The sequence below is a fragment of the Cydia pomonella genome, unplaced genomic scaffold (genome assembly GCF_033807575.1).
Source record: "Cydia pomonella isolate Wapato2018A unplaced genomic scaffold, ilCydPomo1 PGA_scaffold_83, whole genome shotgun sequence".
Lineage (NCBI taxonomy): Eukaryota > Metazoa > Arthropoda > Insecta > Lepidoptera > Tortricidae > Cydia > Cydia pomonella.
This window is the reverse complement of record NW_026907916.1, coordinates 62,322-80,172: the sequence shown is the minus strand read 5'-3', so window position 1 is coordinate 80,172 and position 17,851 is coordinate 62,322.

The following is a 17,851-nucleotide window of genomic DNA, read 5'->3' as shown; positions in this document are numbered from 1 at the left end:
CAGCCCTTCTTGTCCGATACAATTTAACAAAATTGCCGACTTTCTAGTTTCAGTTACGGTTGTTAATCCAGCGGCCGCAATAAAAATTTTAAGTTGTTGTTTGAAATTTCTCCACTTTAACAACATGTCACCAACTGAATCCAATTGCAGCGGTGCAGGCATTCTAAATTCTATCCCATTTCCTGACATTATTGCTTCTGTCTCTTAATTTCTTGTCCTTCGTATTCTTGTATTAATCTTTTATTCACAATAAATCTTCATATGTTCGATTTCCGGCTGCGCCATGTAATGTTTTGCACTAAAACAACTGTTAAGATAACACCAAGTTTATTATAATATCCTTAAAATTCTCAAGCCCACATGAGCGCTCTTACACGTGTCAATCCAATAACCCCTAACCTTATAGTTACCCAGTTCATTCCCCATGCACCACGTCTGTACCCAACAAACGCCGCTCGCTGTCACTGTCACTCGCATATACATTGGGTCATTTTATACAGTCTGTAGTTGCGTTCTGTTACAGCATACCTGTACATTACAATTATATACTTATATATAGCTGCATTACTCGTTTACTTATATGATTTAATGATAAAGGACAAGCTATAATTATTAAAAAAAAAAAACAGAAACGTCTGCGAACGAGTGAGTGAGTTGAGTGAGTTCAAGTCTCATCCAGAACAGTAATTTTTCCACTTATAAATTTATTCCAATCTATAGTTATTTATTAAACAGTCGATGCTTTGTACAGAGTCTAGTACTGAACCAAATAGCTATTTAAACAATTGTTATTTGTTAATTATGTTTAAACATTAATATAAGGGATTTAACGAACAATACTTTCTATAATATAATTATCAATAAATGATTTCATGACGTATACAACGAAGTAAGATATGAGACTGTCATTTTTATACATTTCAACTGTCATAATTCATAGTACTGTAGTATACATAGTGTCATTCACGAAGACGCGCGCCTTGACTCCCATTATCATGTTACTAAAGATTAGATTTGACAAATCTGCGAGTCATCGTGAATGGCACAAACTATAGGTATTTTACTTCACTTATGGAATCTACTTAATAATTACATTCTCTTCAGTAGTTGAATATATAATAGATTTAATTATATGTAATCGTTTATAGACACATGCAGTTGAGATCTATTAATTACTAGCTATTATTTTAGTAAAAAAACAAAGGAATAAGTACTAAGACGCATGTAAGTAGTGAATAATATTTACAGCTGCTCTAGTTTGACTGCTGAAGTATATAGCGCTATACAGCATCATACATTATGAAAGAAAGATACAAAGCAAAAATAATACATTATATTATGTAACATTTGTGACTTCAAAATATTACACGACTGTTATTAAAAAGCTTCTACAGACGTTGCAACGAATGGCATGCGAAATAAGATAATTGCTAGCTGAGTAAGATCAAAAAAGATCAAGAAAGAAAGATTAAATAAACTAGGCGAGCCGTCTCCACGTCATGTCAGGGTACTGCCAGATTCTTACTGCAGTGAGGGGCCCATTGCAGGTTACAAATATAAAGTAAGGCCCAGAAAAACTACGAGGTCCAGCGTTTCGCCATTGTGTTGATAGCTTCAGCTTTTCTCGCAGTGAACAGCGACATTTCGTCTTTTTCGCATTAAGAAGTAAGTTATTTGCTGTGAACCAGTCTAGTACCGCTTCCAAAGCTTCATTGTCATGGCTATAATCGCTCAAGTTTCAGCAAATAAGACTATTTCACATTTATGCTTTACAAGATTCGCGACATTTCCATCTTCACCACTTAGATCCAGTCCTCAACTGTGCCTTTCTCCAGAAACTTCCTACCTCACACTACTAAACTGTGGAATGAACTGTCGCTTGCGGTATTGCCGGACCGATACGACTATGGAGTGTGGAATTAAAAGGAGTGCAATCTCTTATGGTAGAACTGTTGCAAAAGTGTCCAGCTGTCAGCTATAAATAATAGTTCGAAATCTCTCCAGAGTAGCGCTGGAGTAGCTAAGAATCTAGGCGTTATTGACGGAGTGAAGTGCGCTGTCTATGATTTTATTATTGTTTCCAGTATTCTAGGTATTGTAGCGCCACCTATTTAAAGTATTTTGATAACACTTTTTGGTACATGGAGATTTCATTCCTTACATAGATACGACCTTCAAACCTTCAAGAAAAGAGCGTACTCCAATCTTAAATTCCGACAACGCACAACCCCAGTGTTACCGGTGTCCATGGGCGGCAGTGATCGATTACCATCGCTCCTATATCATATATAAAAAAAGGATCGAGCAACGGATTCAGAAATTGTTCTGCCAAAGCAGCAAAGTATTGCAAATCGCATGCGATTATCTGTGACGTTTGGAGAGGCCATTAGTATCCCTTTGTATTTAGTAAAATTTTATATTAAACGCTACGACTATGATTACCTTGATCTGTTCTTATTGTTTATTAGTTAATATTATATTTCTCATTTACACTAGTTTAGTCAGTAAGCAGTTATTCTCCACTGTACATATTGTAGGTTAAGTTCTGTAAGACTAGATTGAAGTTAATCATCGTGTTTCGCTCTTTAATAAGCTACCTGTATTTGTAATTATCATATTTTGTTAACTTTGCCCAGGTACAAAACTAGACTCCGTCTAAGCTAACTGAACAAAGTGAGGGCGTCATTATAAACGTCATACTTTCATAGAAATTTGACATAAATGTTGACATTGCCACACTATGCCATTACAGAGTTTGCTTGATTCGATTCTACCCTATTGTCAATATACTTTTAGTTTTAGTATTTTGATATATTTCCGGTGATAAATTCAACATCAGCTTTGTCGAATTTAATAATAAAATAATTTTAGGTACATTCCATTCCATGAACAACGCACCTTTTTCTTTAAAGTTCAATTTTCACCAAAGTTGAATTATACAGAAATACGATACTTTTTATCAGCGGCGGCATCATGGTTCCATTTTTATCACTTGTCACTATGCCCGTCACTTTCGCACTTACGTACTTGTTAGAACGGGACAGGTATGGTGACAAATGATAAAGAGCCGACCATCTTAGCCTTACTGTATTAAGATAAAGATGGGCAAAGTTACAATGCTTACCGTTTCTATTAATTACGCTATATATTTTTTTCTTATTTTATTATATCCTTTTACACTTCCACGTGTGGTACAAAGTAATATTAATTAAATCGACTCGTGAGTAGTACAAGTCACGTGCTTATTTTGAATATACCTATATGAAAAAACAATTTGTATGAAAATGTGCCATGAACGGGCAGACATGACGTAAGATGATCTGATGGTGTGTAATAATTTATTACTGTAATTATTTAATATATACTGTGTACGAATAAATGTATTTGTAAATAATTTCACGGATTACAGTTGGCGATTGATGTGTAGGTATACTTATATTATTTGAATTCAAACTTAGAAACAATCATACTTCATTTTAGCTACCGACATGTTTTGATGACTAATAAAATAAACTAAATTCAATAATGTATTTTTTCAAGGGATCAATAGTCAGACCAAGCTAAGTTGGCACTTGGCAGTGATTTTGATAGCACAAGGTGCAAGTGTTATTTTAAACGTCAAACTTCTATGAAATTATAACTTGCACCGTCTGGGCTATCAAATTCGCTGTCATCTTAGCTTGGTCTGACAATATCAACACGTCAAAATATATTTGTTGCCGACTGTACCAGCCTGCGATATACTTATGTTTACGGTTGTATAGATGTCCGACTTGTATCAGAGTATTTTAGAATTAAATATTTTGTGATAAACAATATTTGTTTTTGTCCCTATCTATCTATAGGGAGTATTACTGCCATGTTCTGCCGCCAGAGTGCAGCACTAGCCCCTATCGTAAACCATAGAGTAACTTATACATACAGCATAGGGACCGTGCGCGTTGGAGGGTCTGCCATCTTGTGGTCTGAATCGGAACCATAAACATTTTGCTCTAAAATCGTTACCGGGCTTTTTTTTGATCGCCAAGAACACCTACAATCGTCGTCACTAGTCGTGCCCACAGCGCCAAGGACACCTATGTATAGGTGTTATGGCGGACGCTGTCAAAGTAACCTTCACACTTGAAAGTTTAATACTCCACCGAACACTGTCTATGACCGTAATATGATAAGATTCATATTATGGAGTGTGGAATTAAGAGGAGTGACATCTCTTATGGTAGAACTGTTGCAAAAGTGTCCAGCTGTCAGCTATAAATAATAGTTCTAAATCTCTCCAGAGTAGCGCTAGAGTAGCTAAGAACCTAGGCGTTATTGACAGTGAATTGCGGTATGATTTGATTTTTTTGTTCAAGTACTCTAGGTATTGTAGCGCCACCTATTTAAAGTTTTTTTGATGACACTTTTTGGTACATGGAGATTTCGTTCCTTATCTCCACCTTCCGTAATTCATATACTAGCCGTGTCTTATCCAACCTCGACATTGGTAGAACCATCAACACCTTGATGGAGCCATAACACGAAAAATTTATTGATTGAAGTAAAGTTTACATTCGCTCGCTTGGCCCAGCCATTCAGACGACGATTTAGACGACCAGTTTGGCCTAGTGGGTAGTGACCCTGCCTACGAAGCCGATGGTCCCGGGTTCAAATCCTGGTAAGGGCATTTATTCGTGTGATGAGCATGGATATTTGTTCCTGAGTCATGGGTGTTTTCTATGTATTTAAGTATTTATAAATATTTATATATTATATATATCGTGGTCTAAGTACCCTCAACACAAGCTTTATTGAGCTTACTGTGGGACTTAGTCAATTTGTGTAATAATGTCCTATAATATAGTGCAGGGAACACAGATGATTTTATTTTATTTGAAAATTGAACGAAACAAAACAAATGAAACACTGTTCCAATGGAATACGGTTTATTTTTCCTTGAACTGAATAAGTAAAGTTAAGTAAGATATGATGTAAAGTTGTTTTATAATCGGTTTGCTGTACAACTTCAATCTCTGATTCTGTGATTTTCTAGTCTAAGGGCATGTTTCACAATGTTCTTTCTTTATCATATCTTTATTGTGAAACGCCAAAATTGACTTTATTCGTCAGATAAGTGGCAAGTAGCTTATTCAGGATTTTATTGGACATTGTGAAACAGGCCCTAATTGGACTTCCTCCCTTTGATTATCATTTGGGATGAATTCTAGTAATCAATATAATGTACTTCCTTAATTATGTACTCACGACTACTAACACAAACGTTATTAATTCTACGATACATTTACGACTATCAAATGGACGAATGTTATATTAAATCTACTTTTTTTTTAATTCAGTCTTTGACCATCTTTAGAGAAATAACTTAACCTACAGTTGAACATTGCAACAGCTGCAACTGAAACAACATTCTTAAACATAATTACATATACTATAGGTACGGTCACTAATGAAAATATCGATACGGACAAAGTGCCATAAATATGTATAAACTACCCTAATATATGGACCATAAAGTCGTGTATACATATTTTTGGCACTTCAATCGTGGCGTTCAGACGTGACTAGACCCCGTGGGAAGTACTTGGGGTGCGAAATGACCAACGACCGGTATATAGCGAAGCTAGTTTATTACTGAGGTGGGGGGCGGCGCGGGCGCATACACGTCACTCCTTCCCCTTTAATTTTGAAACCTGATAACAATAAGAAAACACAAAGAATTAAAACTAACACTTACTTACTACTCCTTTTTTTTACAATGTATAATCTATTTTCTTAGTTCTAGGCCTCAAGGTCGGGCCAATCCGTAGCGGCGGCGCGGGGGCGCTATCCGCGACGGATGAGGATGCAGGTTCCACATTCGAACCTGTGTCCGTTGAACTTTGCTCTGCCTCCTTTTCCACCGGTAACTCTGTGTTACACTCCTCACTTCCTATTTCGTCGGAAACGGGATCCGACCGCTGAGTCACAGTCGTTGGAGAAGGAGGCGAATTACTTAATTCGTCACTTGGTAATGGGGGCGAAGATGGCGGCGATGCCGAGGGCGGTGGTGGAGTGAACCACGTGTACTTGTCATCGTCCTCACCTTTTCTTACATCACTGTCACATTTTGTGGTCCCCGTATACCTTATAATCTGATCAATGTGCCGTTTGCACAAAACATTGTAATCGTTAACATATAATTCAAACATCCGGTTACCAATTATATTTTGTATAAAACCTAAAGTCCAAAATTGTTTTCTTGCTGTAAACCATCTTAACCATACTTTATCCCCCACTTTAAATTGTCTACAAGGCAGCTCTTCATTGTGGTTTTTTAAACCAAAATCATTTTTACGTTGAGGTAAGACCAGATCCAAACGCGACCTCAAACTACGGCCAAACATGATTTGCGCTGGCGATACGCCAGTAGAACAATGCGATGTATTTCGATATTCAAATAAATATCCTAATAACTTATTATGTACATCTGTATGGGAATTGCCGGTAGATAATATACATTTTAACATCTTTTTACATATTCTTACAGAATTTTCGGCTTGTCCGTTGCTTTCAGGATGATAAATAGGTGATGTTACATATCTAATGCCATTCATCGCACAAAAATGCTCAAATTCTGTTGACTTAATTTTAACATCGTTATCTGATACAATAACATGTGGCACGCCAAACCTTGAAAACAATTCTTTCAACTCGAGTATTAGAGATCGTGTAGACGTACCGCCTTTCATAAACAAACATTCGAGCCATTTGCTATACGCATCTATAACTATTAAGTATACCCGCTGCTCAAATGACATGTAGTCGATATGTATCCTTTTTTTTTTTTTTTTTTGATGACCCAGGGGGAATCCGTTATGGATCCCACTGGCCCGGGAGAAGCCGAGTGGGTATGTCCGACTCCCACGGACTAAACCCCCTGGGGTGTTCTGGCGCTCGCTTTGTTGACGGGTTTTCGGGAACACGGTGGCAGGCCACCGATACCCTGCCGGCGTTGCCCTTGCGGGACCATCTTTTCGGGCTGCTCGAGCAGCCTACTTCACTGAAGGCACCTCGGAACACGCGAGGGCCTTCCAGCTCGGAACCTCTTCAGGCGGGTGATGGAACTCCCGACCCATCACCCGCAGGGTTCCGTTAGGGTGGCAGCATTCGGGCCGCGAAGGCTCTTCGCCGCCTGCCCGGCCTCCTGCGGCGCTGAGGGAGTGAGCTCGCATCATCCTCGCGCATTCGCTCTGCCGCCTCCTTCTGCGTCATGACGGTGACACTGAAGGAGGTCACTGCCGCCCATGCCTCCTCACTGTCCACCATGCGGCGGATTAGCGCCGGCAGTGAGAGGTCACCTCCTATAGCCGTGGACAGGACAGCGCGAGGCTCCGCCCACGCAGGGCACTCTTCGCGCGTGTGCTTGGCCGTATCCACGGCTCCTCCGCGACAGTGGTGACACGCCGTTGTTGGCTCTCTTCCCACCCTCTCACACAAGTACCAGCCGAAGCAGCCGTGCCCCGTCAGGAGCTGTGTGAGATGGAAGGAGGGTGCGCCATGTTTGCGTTCGACCCATTCCTTCAGAACGGGCCGAATAGCAGCCACCAGGTCCCGGCTAGCTCCCGGGATCTCTAAACGCTCCGACCACTTTTCGAAGAGCACTTCTCGCGCCTCTTCCCGCCACTGGCGAACTTCTTGAGGGGCGGGCCAGTTTTCCTCCCTCCTAGCAGCCTGCACCCGCCAATAGACAGCGGACTGCACCTTGGCTTCAAGGTCCCATGGCGGGCTTCCAGCCAGCAGGCCGGCTGCCACATGTGAATTGTCACGGTACCCTCGAGCAACCCTGAGGGCTATAGGGCGCTGCGGTCGACGCAATAGGGCCGCACTTTTAGACCTCAGGGTATCCGCCCATATTGGCGCCCCGTAAAGCGCCATTGAGCGTAAGCCACTCATATAGAGCCGCCTGCAGGCCCCTCCCGGTCCGCCCAGATTTGGGAGAATCCGTCCAAGCGCTCCGGCTGCAGCCATCAACTTAGGTGCCAGGCGCTTGAAATGCTCTACGAACCTCCATTTGCTATCGAGGACGAGTCCCAGGTACTTCATCGTTGACCCGACAGCGATAGGAGTTCCTCCCACGGAGTCGATATGTATCCTATGCCAAGCGGCCGGAGGGCGAGGCCAAGGCGCGGGCGCGGCGCGCGGCGGGGAGGGTCGCGTGGCCACACAAACTGCACATGATCCTATCCATTGTTCGATATCGGAATCGATTTTTGGCCACCACAATTTACTACGCGCGATACTCTTTGTTTTTACTATGCCTAAGTGACCAGAGTGTAAGTCCTGTAATATCTGATTACGATACGACGTCGGAATAACTACCCGATGACCACGAAACAAGCAACCGTCATCTACTTCCAGGTCAGCTTTGCAATTGAAAAAGGGCATAACTGAACTGCAAACGATTTTTCGTGGCCATCCGTGGCTCATATACTTAATTACAGTTTGCAACACTGGATCAGCTTCGGTAGCTTGCCTTAAATCATCAAATGTTACTGGTGCCACACTTGCGTCTAAAAATTTTAGAAAAGAAATATTTCCCTCATCCTCTTCATCGTCACATTCCGGCAGCGGCGCGCGAGAAAAATAATCCGCTACTATATTTTTCGAGCCACTTATGTATTGGACGTCATAGTTATAGGCCGACAGTATAATCGCGTAACGCTGAAGTCGAGACGCCGCCATTACGGATATTCCAACCTTTTTACCAAAAATGGATAATAATGGTCGATGATCCGTTTTTAAGATAAATGGTTCCTGTCTACCATATAAATACTGATGAAAACGTTTTACTCCAAATATTAAGGCAGTAGCTTCCTTCTGAATTTGGCTGTAATTTCGCTCACTAGGGGTTAACGATCGCGAGGCAAAAGCAAGCGGCCGTTCCGCTCCCGTTTGTGGGTCACGTTGACTCAGAACCGCACCAAGGCCAGGCCCAGCATCTACTGATAACACCAGCTGTGCCGCGGGGTCGAAATGACCCAGTACCCGATCTGAACACAGTTCTTTTTTTACGCTTTCAAAAGCCTCTTGCTGTCGGGAACCCCACTCCCATTTTGCCCCGTTGCGCAATAATTCGTGGAGAGGGCTCAGCATGCCTGACGCGTTAGGTACGAAACCGCGGTAATAATTTACCATGCCCAAAAAACGCTGAACATCTAAAATATTTGCCGGTTTAGGCGCGTTTAAAATAGCCTCGGTTTTCTTAGGACATGCACGTAGACCATTTTTAGGGTTCCGTAGCCAAATGGCAAAAAACGGAACCCTTATAGATTCGTCATGTCCGTCTGTCTGTCCGATTCTGTCACAGCCACTTTTTTCCGAAACTATAAGAGCTGTACTGTTCAAACTTGGTAAGTAGATGTATTCTATGAACCGCATTAGGATGTTTACACAAAAATAGAAAAAAAACAATAAATTTTGGGGGTTCCCCATACTTAGAACTGAAACTCAAAAAATCTTTTTTCATCAAACCCATACGTGTGGGGTATCTATGGATAGGTCTTCAAAAATGATATTGAGGTTTCTTCATTTTTTAGGGTTCCGTAGCCAAATGGCAAAAAACGGAACCCTTATAGATTCGTCATGTCCGTCTGTCTGTCCGATTCTGTCACAGCCACTTTTTTCCGAAACTATAAGAGCTGTACTGTTCAAACTTAGTAAGTGGATGTATTCTATGAACCGCATTAAGATTTTCACACAAAAATAGAAAAAAAATAATAAATTTTGGGGGTTCCCCATACTTAGAACTAAAACTCAAAAAATCTTTTTTCATCAAACCCATACGTGTGGGGTATCTATGGATAGGTCTTCAAAAATGATATTGAGGTTTCTAATATCATTTTTTTCTAAAATGAATAGTTTGCGCGAGAGACACTTCCAAAGTGGTATAAATGTGTGTCCCCCCCCCCCGTAACTTCTAAAATAACAGAATGAAAAATCTAAAAAAAATATATGATATACATTGTCATGTAAACTTCCACCGAAAATTGGTTTGAACGAGATCTAGTAAGTAGTTTTTTTTTTAATACGTCATGAAATTAAAAAAATTTTTTTTTTTCAACATACCCATACATGTGGGGTATCTATGGATAGGTCTTCAAAAATGATATTAAGGTTCTAATATCATTTTTTTCTAAACTGAATAGTTTGCGCGAGAGAACCTCCCAAAGTAAAAAAAAGTATGTCCCCCCCCTGTAACTTCTAAAATAACAGAATGAAAAATCTAAAAAAAATATATGATATACATTACGATGCAAACTTCTAACGAAAATTGTTTTGAACGAGATCTAGTGAGTAGTTTTTTTTAATACGTCATAAAATTAAAAAAAATTTTTTTTTCGTCAAACCCATACGTGTGGGGTATCTATGGATAGGTCTTCAAAAATGATATTTAGGTTCCTAATATAATTTTTTTCTAAAGTGAATAGTTTGCGCGAGAGACACTACCAAAGTGGTAAAATGTGTGTCCAAAGTAGTGATGGGTAGGACATCAATTTAAAATGAGTTTGTATGAGTACCTCATTCTCTAAAATGAGGTGTTACAATGTCTTACTTCAAATAGAGGAGAATAGGAGAAATAGGGGAAATAGGGGAAATAGGGGGGGAGGGAATAGGGGAGAGGTACTAGCACTTTTGCAGCATCGACTATTCCATCAACTCCAACGGCAGCAAACCATATTTAATGTAAATACATATTTAGGCATTGCTAAACTTCCTTTTAAATATTTACTTGGAGTGCAATTCTGGAGGTTTAAAACAGAACTTTAACAACAGAAGACATACATTTAAGAATCAAACTAAGGAGTTAAAGTACATACATCCTATTGCAACTTAATATGATGCTTTTATGAAACTTGTTCTAATTTAGCAGTTTATTATTTTTTTATTGTTAGATTGTTCAGTATCAATCCTTGCTACTTGATATCATTTTAAGTTTAACATTCATATATTGAAATAAATACTAACCATAAACTACCAGACAAACAATTAACAAACTAAGTAGAACAAATCCAATATTTTTTGTACCATTATTATATAGAAATTACTAACTTACCACCTCATAATTTATCAGTAATAATAGCATTGTAATATGATAACAAACGAAAGCCTCAATAACGTTCGCGCGGTAATGCCACCGGCGTGTAATATACACTTGATTTTTGTATGCAAAAGACACAAAGAAAGACCCACAGGTATATTTTATCGCGAAAACAATGTTAATATATTGTTATTTTGGTAGAATTATAAGAATGGTCACTGATCACTATTTATAAAACACAACTAGCTAACTTTTTCGAGTTTCTCGTACTATAAATATGTCAAAATCATAAATGATCGAAATACTATACGAAGCACGTTAACAAAAAGTATTACAAATTCAAATCGTTAAAATGTACATGTTTATTTCACCTATACAAATTATATTTACTTTTTTATTAATAAACTAATGTAAAATATCATATTTTGTGTACGCCACTATATTATATTTCAATAATTTAAATAATATTTTGGTCTCTTAAACGATAACTGTTTCTAAGCTAGCTTCGTAAATGCCCAGTGAGACTTGGTTGGCATTTCAACCGCTTATCAAGTAACCATTTCACTGTCCAGTCTAATTGATTCAGATTATACATGACACCAGCAATATGAGTCTTGAGGTCAGGTTATACTGGTATGCGCGTTAGTACAATAATAGCTAACAAATATGGAGGCCTACCGCGAACCACGAAGTTGCTTTGCTGTCGCACTTACGTATGAAATTACAAGTGCGACAGAGAGAAAAAACTTTCTTCGGTAGGTTCTTTGATGACTTAGATTTTTCGCTTTTGACAAGTAACTTAGCAATGCTAGGATCAAAATGGCGTAATATGTATGTAAGCTTGCGGACGCTTACGCTTGTTTTCTTTCGTGTTTCATTTCTAACGTATTTTCGATGAGGTGTTATTGAAGCACGGCGCGTGTCTGTCTCACTCCCTCTTTCGGTAAATCTAATTCATTGTTTCATTTTGAAAGGATTTTTGAGGGGATGTCACAGTGAGGCGAGTGAATAAACACAACGCATTTCGCGGTGGACCTTTTGTCCTTGCAATAAGGTTTGTAGTTGGGTAGTTGATAGTGTGAGCGATGAATGCGATGACGTCAATGACTCATTTCTTCATTTGAATGTCGGCGAGCACCGAGCGCCTCGCGACTCTCTTGCGAGTTGTGAGGAACGCGAGTGAGTTTGAAAGGCTGAGAGTTTTTTTTCAAATTTGAAGTGTTTGAATGGTTTGAGTGGTAAGAGCTGTGTGTGATGCGCGCGAGCATGGCGCGAGTAAATGAGTAAAATTAATTGAGGAGTGATGTATGACATTTATGCGGTGTGAAGTTCTGCGACAATTTAACTAAATGAGTGGTACAAATGAGGTGCCTCACGAGTGAGCAACTCAACACTAGTCCAAAGTGGTAAAATGTTGAACGAGATCTAGTAGTTTAAGTAGTTTTTTTTAATACGTCATAAAGGAACCCTTCATGGGCGAGTCCGACTCGCACTTGGCCGCTTTTTTTCTAAAATGAATAGTTTGCGCGAGAGACACTTCCAAAGTGGTAAAATGTGTGTCCCCCCCCCCCGTAACTTCTAAAATAACAGAATGAAAAATCTAAAAAAATATATGATATACATTGCCATGTAAACTTCCACCGAAAATTGGTTTGATCGAGATCTAGTAAGTAGTTTTTTTTTAATACGTTATGAAATTAAAAAAAAAAAAATTTTTTCATCATACCCATACGTGTGGGGTATCTATGGATAGGTCTTCAAAAATGATATTAATGTTTCTAATATCATTTTTTTCTAAACTGAATAGTTTGCGCGAGAGAACCTTCCAAAGTGAAAAAAAGTGTGTCCCCCCCCCCCGTAACTTCTAAAATAACAGAATGAAAAATCTAAAAAAAATATATGATATACATTGCCATGTAAACTTCCACCGAAAATTGGTTTGAACGAGATCTAGTAAGTAGTTTTTTTTTAATACGTCATGAAATTAAAAAAAAAATTTTTTTTTCATCATACCCATACGTGTGGGGTATCTATGGATAGGTCTTCAAAAATGATATTAATGTTTCTTATATAATTTTTTTCTAAACTGAATAGTTTGTGCGAGAGAACCTTCCAAAGTGAAAAAAAGTGTGTCCCCCCCCCTGTAACTTCTAAAATAACAGAATGAAAAATCTAAAAAAAATATATGATATACATTACCATGCAAACTTCCACCGAAAATTGTTTTGAACGAGATCTAGTGAGTAGTTTTTTTTTAATACGTCATAAAATTTAAAAAAAATTTTTTTCATCAAACATATACGTGTAAGGTATGTATGGATAGGTCTTCAAAAATGATAGTTAGGTTCCTAATATCATTTTTTTCTAAATTGAATAGTTTGCGCGAGAGACACTTCCAAAGTGGTAAAATGTGTGTCCAAAGTGGTAAAATGTTGAACAAGATCTAGTAAGAAGATTTTTTTTTAATACGTCTTAAATTGTACGGAACCCTTCATGCGCGAGTCCGACTCGCACTTGGCCGCTTTTTATCTATTACAAAACCGAGGTAAGTTACACTGTTTTTAAAAAAGTCACATTTACTTTTTTGCAATCTTAAACCCGAGTCATGAAACCTTTTTAAAACCTCCCGTAATCGCGATAAATGCAATTCATCAGTAGGTCCCGTTACGCATACGTCATCGAGCCAACAGCTGACTCCTTCTATACCTACTAGGAGTGTCTCCATTGCGCGTTGGAAAATAGCCGGCGCGTTGGCTAGTCCATACACGAGCCTCGTATACTTATACAACCCTTTTGTTGTATTTATAGTAGTGAGCTCTTGTGAATCGTCTGATAAAACAAATTGATTATATGCGTTACTAAGGTCGAGTTTCGTATAACGGTTACCGCCACCGAGCCGCGCGAACACCTCTTCGATACGGGGCATAGGATACTTATCTATTATCATATCTTTATTGAGCGTTACGGAAAAATCACCCGCTATCTTTATTTTGCCGTTATCCTTTAAAACCGGCACTATAGGGTGTCGCATATTTAGAAAATGTTACCGGTACCAATATTCCTAAACCAACGAGCCTGTCAATTTCTTCCTCTACCCTATTTTTAATAGCAAAAGGAACCGTACGAGGCTTAAAGAATTTAGGCGTAACATTTTCTTTTAATCTCAATTCTACTTGAAATGTATTAAATTTACCTAAGTCTTCACTAAAAAGGCTCGAATATTCGCTTAGCAACCGCGGTAATTCACTTTGAAACGATTCCGAACTAACAAAATTAATTCTTTGTTTGTCAATCGCAAAATTCATGTTAAACTTGGTCATAAAATCACGGCCCAATAGACCTAAACGACTACCATTCTCCATAACATAAATATCTATGTCATGCGTTTGTTTAAAATATGTTATTTTTGTAGTGAAATAGCCCAGTGGCGTGACTTGATGACCATTGTAGAAACACATTTTTAAATCGCATTTTTTTAATTTAGTGTCCGAAAACGTTTTATAATATAATTTGTCACTTATCACACTCGCGCCTGAACCGCAATCAAGTTCCATTGTTAACTTTTTACCGTTAAGATCTACATCCAATAATATTGGTGCATAATTAACGTACCTTAAATTAAATAGCTCGCACTCCTTGCAACCTTCAGCACTCTGAGAAGCCTCAGCTGATCCCTCAAGGTCAGCTTGAATGCAGTTAACACGACACTGTTTCGCCTTCTCAGCGTTGCACACCTTTTTTAGATGCCCCTTTTGTCCACATCCCTGGCAGCGGTAGTTCTTGTATTTACATTTACTTGCGTCGTGGCTCTTAAGCCCGCAGACGGAGCAGCGTCGAGAGTCGGAGGACCCCCCGGTACCAGGGCGACTTGTACCCACCCGGTACACCGGCTCCTGCTTGACTTGCACGACGGCAGCAGGAACAGACGTAGTACGTGCGCTCCTAGCATACGCCGCCTTCTGGGCCACTTCCACGGCCTTCGCGAACGTTAACGTGGCAGCATCCTGCTCGAACAGCCGGTCGCGCTCTGGGCCTACGCTCAGCCCCAGCACGAATCTGTCCCTAAGCAGCTCATCCAAGGGGGCTCCAAACTCGCAGCGTACAGCAAGTCCACTTATTCGAGCCGCCCATTGTTCGATGTTTTCTGCAACGTCACGCGTCGCCTCGTAAAATTTCGCCCGTTCGACGAAAATACAACGTTTTGGTGCTAATTGTTTATCTAACACCGCTACTAGCTCCTCGAACTTAGAATCCTCGACTTTCTTCGGATGCACTAAGTTCCTTACCAGTCGGTATGTCTCGTCACTTAAATGAGTTAAAAGTAAAGCACACTCATTGTCCGCCGTTACCGCATTTAACTTAATATATTGCACTAATCTGCTTTTAAAAATCTCCCATTCCTGGGAATTGTGGTCAAACGCGGTTAAACTTCCGAGGAGATTTGACATGATTTAAAAACAGATTTTTTAAATAATAACCACACACACGCGCAAGGTAACGTCCGTTCGTCGCCAGTGGGAAGTACTTGGGGAGCGAAATGACCAACGACCGGTATATAGCGAAGCTAGTTTATTACTGAGGTGGGGGGCGGCGCGGGCGCATACACGTCACCCCGTCTTTTAGCATTGAAAGTAAACAATCCTGACGTGTCTATAAAAAAAAACTTGAAAAATAATTTACATGAAGTATGTAACAATTTATATGCAGATGGAAACGCCGCCAGCATCCTTGGTAAAGTCAACACATTCACTGCCAGACAAAAAACGGCGCACTACCCCAGAAACCGGTGGTCTATAGCTGCGTACAAAACAACCCGCCCAGCGGGTTGTCCGGCATCTGAACAAAGTTCACGAGCGCCCATCAGGTGGGTCCCCTGCAGTGAATGTGTTAAATATCGATACGGACAAAGTGCCAAAAATATGTATGCACGACTTTATGGGCAACAGCGGCAACTTAAAACTACATTCAATACGCGACCTTAATGCCAATACATTAAGGTAGTGTGTACATATTTTTGTTACTTTGTCCGTATCGATATTTATTACCTTGATTGCACAATGCCTCAAGGGCCTATTTTAGATTTAACCTAATTATAGTAACACCTCGGTATATATCCATTATGTAAATAAATAAATAAATAATAAATAAATAAATATTATAGGACATTATTACACAAATTGACTAAGTCCCACAGTAAGCTCAATAAGGCTTGCGTTGAGGGTACTTAGACAACGATATATATAATATATAAATATTTATAAATACTTAAATACATAGAAAACACCCATGACTCAGGAACAAATATCCATGCTCATCACACGAATAAATGCCCTTACCAGGATTTGAACCCGGGACCATCAGCTTCGTAGACAGGGTCACTACCCACTAGGCCAGACCGGTCGTCGAAACATTTACTTATATATATTTTATTATCATTTACATTAATTTGGTTTCATAAGTACCTATATATAAGTAAATTCCGAGAGATGGGCGCCGACGTGAGATGATGGCACACCAAGAAGACTATTTTTTTAAACGTTTTTTTATTAAAAAGGCACGTCAAGATTGTTTATCCTTTTTCTAATGCAAAAAAACGAGGTATATTAATGGTGGGTTATTCATAATTAATATTATTATGTAATCGTTTTTAACACATTCACTTCCAACGACGCGCTAGGCGGGTTCTCTGTTCGCAGGCGTTTTTCCCTATAACTCTGTATCTTTAGGTATTTAAATAAAATTAAACAAATCATTTATACATTTTCGGGTAGTTATAACATTTATTGGTTAACCAACCAAATACAAAACCGCCTGGATCTGTCACTGAACGATCTGACTTTAACCTACATTATTTGATCATGTAATGTTTTCATCTACCCTCTACTGGTTTGAGGAGCCATTTGAGGGTAGATTTTGTTTACTTTTATTTAAATACCTAAAGATATTACTACCTTATCGGCTTGCGCTAGCACTGAATGTGTTAATATCTGTACAGTCACGTCTCAAAATGACGATACGGACAAAGTGCCAAATATATGTATACACTACCTTAATATATGGCCAACAAGTTCGTCTATACTATTATTGGCACTTTACACATATCGATATTTTTAGACGTGATTGTAATCACTTGTACTTAGGTCATACTGAAAGCTCCTGAAATCTTTTTTTTTAATATTTATAAAATCCCTGACATATAATTTTCAAACAGCATTCCAAAAATACAAATCATCACCGAACAAATTGTATCTAAAAATAATACAATTTCCAAACAAGTTATATTTTCAAGATTTTCATTGCGTGACCTCTAAATGGCTCATTCCAGAAACTTTCAGTATTATCCACGTACTAAACTATGTACAGTCCACTGTAGATAGTTCAGTACTGACGACCCTTGTTACGCTATGGTTCATGTTTTTCGCTATCTTACGTTTTACATTACTAAACTTAAATTAACTTAATGTTACACATTTACAACATTGAAAAAAAGTAGATTTCGCGGAATAGGTTACGCAAAATTCTGCGTAGGCGCCACTAGCACAAACTGTAAATCAACCGCCGTAATACATCAATGTCATATTTATTTGTAACGAATGATCTGCGAAAACTTGTCTATAAACTGTTTAATGCATAGTATACAGGGTGACCTTAGCCATTGGACAAACCCTTAACCTCACCCTTACCCTTGGAGCTTATTAGTATCATAAATGATTACTCTGTAGTGGAAAAGCGTCGAGGATTTTTCGATGAGGAACTATGATTTTTTTTTTATTA